Genomic DNA, 9,487 nt, shown 5'->3' with positions numbered 1-9,487 from the left:
ATTTGTCTTCCAGCTCACTAGTTCTGGCTTCCATCTCTTCTATTCTACTCCTTTCCCCTTTCAGTGTATTATCCATTTCTGATATTTTATTATTAATCAGCTGGACTTCTTTTTGTAAGATTTGAGTTGTTTCCAATGTTGTATCAATCTTGGTTTTTTTGCCCTTGTAGTACTTTCTTGACTTCTTCCTTGTTTTATTCCACCCCTTTTCGGATCATTTGAATTTGTTTCCATTCCATATCATTCTTCTGAATTCCTTCTCAGGCAAATCCAAAACTTGCTCTTCCTCTTCTGGGGAGTCTTGTTCTGTTTCCAGCTCATTTGTTTCAGTTACTCTTTTATGTTTTTGGACATGTTTTTAAATCTTTTTTGTATTTTGTTTGTCATTTCCAGTAGTTATGTGGGTTTTTTTAATGCTTAAATGAATGTTTTTTGCTGTGTTATTAAGCTTACTGGGTGTCTCCTGGCAGATGTGATCAGGAGATAGGCTTCCCTTTTTGTATGTAATGTTTAGCAGCTGTTGTTGGCTCGTCTCAATTTTGGAATTTTATGGGGTATGCTTTTAGCTTGGCTATATGGCCACAATTGCTATATCTTCTTGGGTAACATAGGGAGAAAAAGCTCACACCTCCAGAAAAAATGTGTGATCCAAAGGACCAAAAGCAGAAGCAATATAAAAGCAGAGACAAAAACCACCACTTTGAAATAAAAATAAAACTGTTACCAACTGTTCAGTCGCCTTGCTACACAGGCAGTGTGTGTGCACCATAGAAGGCTCAAGCAGTGAGTGGGGGTATCCACTTGCTCAGGCCCCTCTTCTAGTCACCACTGTAGAGGAGTGCAGATAGATATTGAGAAGTTAATGGGAGAAAGATTGTCTATTATTTTTTGTCTCTGAAGTTCATTTAGGTGTCTGTGTGTACACAGTGTAATTCTTGAGATAGTTGCATCTTTTTATGTTGGGGTTTTACAAATTGTTCATATGGTTTGTCTGTTAGGCCTGATGGCCCTGTTTTTTTCTTGCTAGTTAGGCCAGAGTAAAGGGTCCTGCACAAGTTAATTTTAGGGCTGTGACCCCTAGGCTGACTTCATAAACAGCTGCCAAACTCTTTCTCTCTGTGCCTTGGAAAAACTGTGGGGTCAGCGCTGGACTTCTTTTGGGGGATGCATACCCACCCGCCTGAAGGTGTACAGGCTGGGCAAACAAGGTGCAACAGGGAAGAGGAGGTAAAAATGTATAGAATCCCCCTGTACTTCATTTTGCAAATGTCACTGCACTGCTTTTAGTGCCAGTTCCTTGTGCTGGTCTGGCTGTAACCCCGCCTTCTGAACTCCACCTGGTTGAGGTGGCTGCATAGGAGCGATTCCTAACTCGCAGTATTTTCCTTTATATACTGATTTTTCCACTTGCGTGTGTGGGAACCTGATGTCCTGGACCCTATGCTAAATCCAGAGCTATGGTGTTGTTCCATGAGCACAGCTTCTCTGGGTTTTCAATCCCTCCCCCATGGAGCCTTTCCTACCTGGCTGTCTCTTCCACCACCAAAACTGGAACTGCACAAGACCTTTTTAAAATGTTGAAGAGCAAAGATGTCAGCTTGAGGAATATGGTGCACCTGACCCAAGCCATGATATTTTCAATGACCTCATATGCATGTGAAAGCTGGACAGTAAATAAGGAAGACCATAGAAGAATTGATGCTTTAGAGTTATGGTGTTGGAGGAGAATATTGAAAGTGCCATGGGCTGCCAAAAGAAGAAACAGGTCTGTGTTGGAAGAAGTGCAGCCAGAGTGCTCCTTGTAGGCCAGGAAGGTAAAACTTCGCCTCTCATACTTCAGACATATTGTCAGGAGGGACCAGTCACTGGAGAAGGATATTATGTTTGGTAGGTGGAGGGTCAGATAAAAAGAGGAAGACCCCAGCGAGATGGATTGGCAAAGTGGCAGCATCAATGGGCTCAAGGGTGGCAACAATTGTGAGGTTGGCCCAGGACCGGGCAGTGTTAAGTTCTGTTGTGCATAGGGTTGCTATGAGCTGGTACCAATCAATGTCACCTAACAACAACAATTTATATATATATATATTACCATAAACACATTTGAATTTGTTTTCTATCGCTGCTAGGACAAATTACAGAAATTTAGAGGCTTAAAACAACACAAATTTATTCTTCACAGTTATGGATAATAGATGTCTAAAACCAAGTGTTAAAAAGTTTTGTTCCTTCTGGAGTCTTGAGGGGAGTATCTGTTCTTGCCTTTTCCAGACTCTAGAGGCCACCTACATTCCTTAGCTTATAGTCCTTCCTTGGATCATCAAAGTCAACAGTTCAGCATCTTCTCTACTCTGAATACTTGCCTCCCTTATGATTACAACAGGCTCAATGGGATAGTCGACAATAATTTCCCCTATTTAAGCCTTAATGTAAGCACATCTGCAAACTCCCCTTTACCAGACCCAATAATGTATATTGTAGGTTACAGGGATTAGAATGTGGGTATCTACTGGGCACCACTATTCATCTTAACACAAGCTCTGCATTTTCAAATGTAGCTTGATTTATACCTTTGTTGATGGTTCTGACTCATAGAAACCCTGTATAGGGTTTCAGAGAAGCAGCTGGTGGATTTGAACTGCCAACCTTGTGTTTCGCAGTCCAGTGCTAATCCTACAGCACCATACCAAGAGTCTTTAGAGATCACGTTATATATCTGGTCATGTTCTTAACAAGAGCAACAATAGTCTGATGTACAACATTTTCTAGAAATATCTACAAATATCATATTTAAAAAAAAAATCTGAAATAAAATTATATGGAAAATAATAATGTCAATTATCAAAAAATAATTCCATTTAGCAATCGATCCAAAGAAAGAATTTAATACACCATTCATTGGGAATGACTTGGGATTATTGAGGGAAGGTCAGCATCCAGCAGTCCCTGGGAAATAGATGAGGAGATCCAGAGACATCAAAGGGAGATGCAGTAAGAAGAGTTTGAAATTTAAAAAGGAAGTTTCCAAAGGCTAAAACACAGAAATAAAGCCTAATTTTGGTTCGCATTGGAAGTCTTAGATCAGGAGAAATTTGCTCTGCTTAATGCTCTATGTAATGACATTATTTCCATTTTTTTTGTTGTTGTTGTTGTTGTTTTGTTTAAACAATAAACAGAGACAAAACTTTTAGTGTCTACTTTCCTATGTAAGCCCTCCTTTAAGCAGATGTCATTTTAAACATGTTAAAGAGGAACATGCATTTAACAACTTGCACTGAATGATATGGCTAATAAATGATCAGACCAGGAACAAAACTAATGTGTTCTCTGGATGAATTTTTCATTTTTCTTATTCTTTCCAGCTCTTTTATTAGGGTATATTGGAGTTTTTTTGTGTTTAGTTTTCTATTTCAACTTATGACGACCCATGTGCAGAATAGAACGGCTCTGTAGAATTTCTGAGGCTGTGAAATTTCGGAGGCAAATGACCAGGTCTTTCTTCTGAGGTGCTTCAGGGAAGGTTTGGACTACCAACCTTTTAGAAAGCAGTCCAGCACTCACCCTTTTCTCCTACCCAAAGATTCTTCTTAGCGAAGGAAAAATAATACAATCTCCTATAACATGGCATAGATCACAAACCCCAGGATTAAGCAAAATTTGTGGCTTATTAGGTAGGAAAATCAGCTTGAAAAGTTTACATTTAAAGGCTCTTGCTTACCTTATTTACTAGTTAGACATCAGATCAATGGAAAAACTAGTCAAACTGTTTCAAAATAATGTAGCTGATGCCCCTTTCTGGTTAAAACATTCTGCATTACCAGATGACTACAAAACCTCAATGAGTGGCCTCTGAAGAAATTTAAACTGCTTTTGAAGCTGGATTTTAATCTTTAAATTAACCTTGTGATTGTTGTTACTCAATGCAGTCAAGTAGGTCCCAACTAAAAAAAATTAGAGACCCTGTATAGGGTTTCTAAAGGAGCTCTGGTAGCATAGTTGTTACGAACTGGGCTGTGAACCGCAACGTCAGCATTTCAAAACTACCAGCTGTTCCATGGGAGAAAGATGAGGCTTTCTGCTCCCATAAAGATGTACAGCCTCGGAAACCCTGTACAGGGTTGCTATGAGTTGGAACCAACTTCACTGTACACAGCCACCACATAGGGTTTCTAAGGAACAGCTGGTGGATTTGAACTGCTGACGTTGTGGTTAGCAGTTCAGTGCTTATTCTAGAGTGCCACATCAGGACTCCTGGTTAATTATATCTCACATATATCAGAATCAAGTCCTGGTGTGGCATTGTAGGATAAACACTGGACCATCAAGTTAGTTTGAACTGCAAGGCCAGTGATTCAAACTTACCAGCCTCTCCCAAGAAACCTTATACAGGGTGGCTATGAGTCAGAATGGACTTGATTATACTTAACAACAACATATGTCATAAAGATATTATAAATGCAAATTAAAAGTAAAAAAAAAGAAAAGAAAGAAAGAAAAAAAGAATGAGCCTGAACTGGTTTCCTACCAACTTCTTTTGATTTAGGTAGAACTTACATCCCTTTGACTATGATGATATAGCTGAATATAGATAAATATTCAGAATATTTTAGGAGAAAACTTTTTTATTTAGAAACAAGTGAGATATCAATTAGTAAATTTAGAGAATTTATCTTTATTATTTTCTGTATCTAGTTATTTTACCTAACTTTCATTATTCTCTACAAGTAATATTTCTGGCTGGCAAATATTTTATGAGATGGCATAAAGAATTCAAAATATACACAGTAAGAAAAGAACCTGGTAGCATATTGGGTTATGAGTTGGGTTGCTAACTGCAAGGTCAGCAGTTCGAATCTACCAGCCCCTCCAATGAGGGAAGAGGAGGTTTTCTGTTCCCACAAAGGTTCAGAGTCTCAGAAACTCTATACAGTTTCTGTAAGTCAAAACCCAAACCAACCACTATAAAAGAAAATATAATAAACTGATTTTTTTTTGTCTGGAAAACCATGTCTATTTTATCATTTGGCATAACTTGGTCTATGTTCTTGTAGACAAGTAGCTGGGAGAAGAAACATCATGCAGTCCCAAGATCACAGAATCATCACTGTGGCAATACAAATCCCTCGGTCCTCCATACCATCACTGTCTCCCTGATAAGTCACATAAGGAGATTGTCAAAACTCATTACGCCACCGTTTTTTGTTTTTTAATTCTATGGCTTTTATGATGAGCAGAGGGGCAAATTCAAATTTTAACACTTTGCTTTTCACAAACTCAGAGTGACCTTTTATGGTTTATGACAGCATATTTTGTTCAGGTCTTTATCAAAGGCCTGGAATCACTGTTGTGATAGATCAGCTGTCATCTGCCTGTTCCTCTCAATGTCTTTGTATTAAACTAATGGTCCAGTGGGGCGGCCAGCCTGACAGGCAGGTTATTTATTTGCAATCTGGTAAAAGAACTGACAACTTCATTGTTTTAATTGTTCATTTTTCATGGGTTGATGCATTAGCTCACCCGGATCTTTGTTCCTCAGTCAAGAATAAACATATGGGAGTGAGGGTATCAAAGTGACTGGGTGTCCCTACAAGTGCAAGAAGCTGCGAGGAGCCAGCTGTGATTATGTGTGTCCCACAGCAGTTGGGGATTTTTTTTGGTGTGTGTGTGTCTTATCTCTGTTCTGCTTCTTTCCTCTCTTGCAGGAAGACCTATGATGTCAGCTACGGATCTGATTGTTTCTTGAAACAATGTTCCTGGTTCTCACAGCCTATTAATGGAGGAAGGTTGGAATGGGTCTAGAGTCTTCATGCTTTGTCAGGGTGGGGGCCCGCCTAGACTATGAAATAGAATCACAGAGACCCAAGAGATCTTAGATAGCAAGAAGAACAGATATGGCTCAGCTCAGTGCTACTCAGAATGACTACACATTGACTGGTCTCACCCTGGAGTTTTCTAATTCAGTGAATCTGGGATGAGGACTACATATATAAAAAAGCTTCCAGAAGTTCATGGAAAAAAATGGAATGAAAAGATAATGGGATTTTTCCATGAATTTTTTGAAGCCCCCTTGCATGTATGTTTAAAAAATCTTGGTATGAACTCTTGTCTTAAAAACCATTAATCTAGAATCTAGATCAGCAGCCTTATTTACAGGTAAGACAGACAACAGATTAACGACTTGCTTAAGGTTATAGCTAATTAGTAGTAGAGCTAGGACTAGACCTTAGGGTCCTGACTCAAAGCAAAGTTCTTTCATTCTCAATACTGGATTTCATTCTCCAATAGACACTGAGATCCTTTGAGGTAGTTACACCTCTAGTTTCTGTACCTGCTAATTTGTGTGCTGCTGTGATGCTGGAAGCTATGCCGTGGAGATTATGAATGCCAGCAAGGTCACCCATGGTAGAAAGATTTCAGCTGAGCTTCCAGAATACAACAGAATAGGAGGAAGGAGAGGCAGATGACTTCCAAATGTTTAGCACTGAAACCCTTATAAATAGCAGCAAAATACTGTCAGATAACATTAGCATATTGAATATTGAAACATGACAAGTAGTATAAGAATAGTGTCAGATAGGCTGTCAAGAGATGAGCGCCTTGTCTCCTCAAAGTGGAGTTGATTAGGATGATGTCAGTGGAATAAAGTTTTCAATACCTTCATTTTCAGATTGTACATTGTATGAAGTGTGAATTTAGTAAAATTGGAAGTTGTCAAAAATGAAATAGAAATGAGCTGAAATGGACTGGTATGGGCCATTTATTTTGAATCTGACAATCACATGGTTTGCTGTGCCTAGGTTATCAATTTTTATGCATTCCATTTCATTTTTGACAGCTTCCAATTTTACTAGATTCACACTTCATACAATCCATGTTCTGATTACTAATGGCTGTTTACAGTTGTTTCTGCTGACTTTGAGTTGTGCCAAATCTACAAATGAAATGTGCAAAGACCTTGAGGTAGAAAACCAAAAGAGAAGAACCTGTGCAGTATTTCTCAAGCTGAAAGAAAGAGGAACAAAATTCAAGCCTAAACTTGCAATAATTAAAGAGTCTGTGAAATATTGAATGATGCAGAAAGCACCAAAAGAAGATGCAAGGAATACCCAGAGTCACTGTACCAAAAAGAAATGGTCAATGTTCAACCATATCAAAAGGTAGCATATGATCAAGAGCCAATGTAATGAAGAAAGAAGTTTGAGTTACACTGAAGATATTGGCAAAGAACAAGGCTCCAGGACTTGATGGAATACAAATAGAAATCCTTCAACAAACTGATGCAGCATAGGAGGCACTCCTCGTTTATGCTAAGAAATTTGGAAGACAACTACCTGGCCAACTGTTTGGAAGAGATCCATCCATATTTTTGCCCATTTCAAAGAGCGGTAAACCAATGGAATGTGGAAATCAGCAAACAATATCATTAATATCACATGCAAGTAAAAATTTCCTAAAGAAAATTAAAAGCCGGGATTCCTGGTTAGGGTTCGCTGCAGTAACACGTTGTTTCGCAAGTATGAAAACTTCATTGATAACCTCAGACTCTTCACCAAGGGAGGAAGTGGTGGAATGGGTTATCCACGATTAGGTGGACAAGGTGGAAATGGTGGTGATGTCTTGGTTGTTGCTGAAAAAAAGATGACTTTGAAACAGCTTAAGGACAAATATCCTTAAAAACGATTTGTGGCTGGAGGAGGAGCAAACAGTCAGATAAATTTCCAAAAATGAAATTACTAAATTAAAGGATATGCCCATTTTTAAAGAAGCACTGTGCTGTTGCCTGTCAAGAAGTTTGTATCAGTTTATTCTCCCATGAGTAGTTTGAAAGTAGCCAAATTAGCCTCCTATAAAGAAAGTCTATTCATTAGAGGGTTAGTGCACTGAAAGGCTCCAAAGGAAAAGACCAGGAAATTCCTGTACCTGTGGGCATTTCAGTATCTGATGAAAATGGTAAAATTATAGGAGAACTCAATAAAGAGAAGGACAGAATTCTGGTAGCTGAAGGAGGTCTTGGTGGTAAATTATTTACAAATTTCTTACCATTGAAAGGACAGAAACAAATAATTTACCTAGATCTAAAACTTATAGCTGATGTAGGTCTAGTGGGATTCCCAAATGCTGGAAAATCCTCTTTGCTAAATCGGGTTTCTCATGCAAAACCTGTGATTGCAGATTACGTGTTTACAACGTTAACGCCTGAACTTGGAAAGATTATGTATAATGATTTTAAACAGATATCAGTAGCTGATCTTCCAGGCTTAATAGAAGGAGCACATATTAACAAAGGAATGGACCACAAATTCCTGAAGCATATAGAAAGAACTAAACAACTACTTTTTTTTGTTGATATTTCTGGATTTCGACTTTCTCCCCAAACTCAATACAGAACTGCCTTTCAAACTATATTACTGCTTACAAAAGAGTTAAAGTTGTACAACAAGGAACTTCAAACTAAACCAGCACTTTTGGCAGTTAATAAAATGGATTTGCCTGATGCCCAAGAAAAATTCCTAAAGATTTTCTGCACTTGCTTGAAAAAAGCATGATTCCACAGACAACTATGGAGTTCCAACATGTCATTCCGATCTCTGCAATTACTGGAGAAGGAATTGAAGATTTAAAAAACAGTATAAGAAAGTCACTGGATGAACAAGCCAACCAGGAGAACAGTGCATACCATAAGAAACAGTTGCTTAATTTAAGAATATCCAATACTGCATCATATAGTGAACCACGATCAAGTCATGCTATTACTAGTTCCTGAATGGAACTTAAATCTATTCAAAATGGTGTTTCTCATCATTTTGAAGTGCGCCCCATCAGCAATTGAAGGTCAGGAAAGCTTTACTCCATTCACATCATCAGTGTCAGCTCTACTTTGAAGAGGCTAGAGGTTCAAACTCACCAGCTACTCCTTGAAAATCCTATACTGAGTCAGAACTGACTCAATGGCACTTAACAATGACAACAACAATAATGCAAATTCATGGTGTGGTGCTGTAGAATAAGCACTGGGCCTCAAGGTCCATTTGGTTCAAACTCACTAACCGATCCTTGGAAACCCTATTATGCAGGGTCACTAAAAGAATGGACTCAATGGCATTCAACAATAGCAACAACAATGCAAGGTCAGATCTATATTGTTCTTTTTGTGGTATGTTGTTGTTGTTGTAAGGTGCCATCGAGTCGGAACCAACTCAGCGACACCATGCACAGCAGAACGAAACACTGTCTGATCCTGGGCCAACCTCACTACCGCTGCCACACTTAACGCCATCAATGATGCCACCTGGCCAATCCATCTCGTTGGGGGTCTTCCTCTTTTTCTCTGACCCTCCATCTTACTCAGCATGATATCCTTCTCCAGAGACTGTTCCCTCCTGAAAACATGTCCAAAGTATGAGATGTGAAGCTTAGCCATCCTGGCCTCCAAGGAGCACTCTGGCTGTACTTCTTCCAAAACAGATCTATTGGTTCTTTTGGCAGTCCA

General features: G+C 38.9%; 1 pseudogene; it reads left to right on the top strand.

Annotated features, from left to right (window-relative positions):
• LOC102834666 overlaps positions 1-9,487 on the top strand; it is a 27,484-nt pseudogene that overhangs the window by 11,158 nt on the left and 6,839 nt on the right.

This window comes from Chrysochloris asiatica, unplaced genomic scaffold (genome assembly GCF_000296735.1).
Source record: "Chrysochloris asiatica unplaced genomic scaffold, ChrAsi1.0 scaffold00043, whole genome shotgun sequence".
NCBI lineage: Eukaryota > Metazoa > Chordata > Mammalia > Afrosoricida > Chrysochloridae > Chrysochloris > Chrysochloris asiatica.
This window is presented reverse-complemented; position numbering and strand designations above follow the sequence as displayed.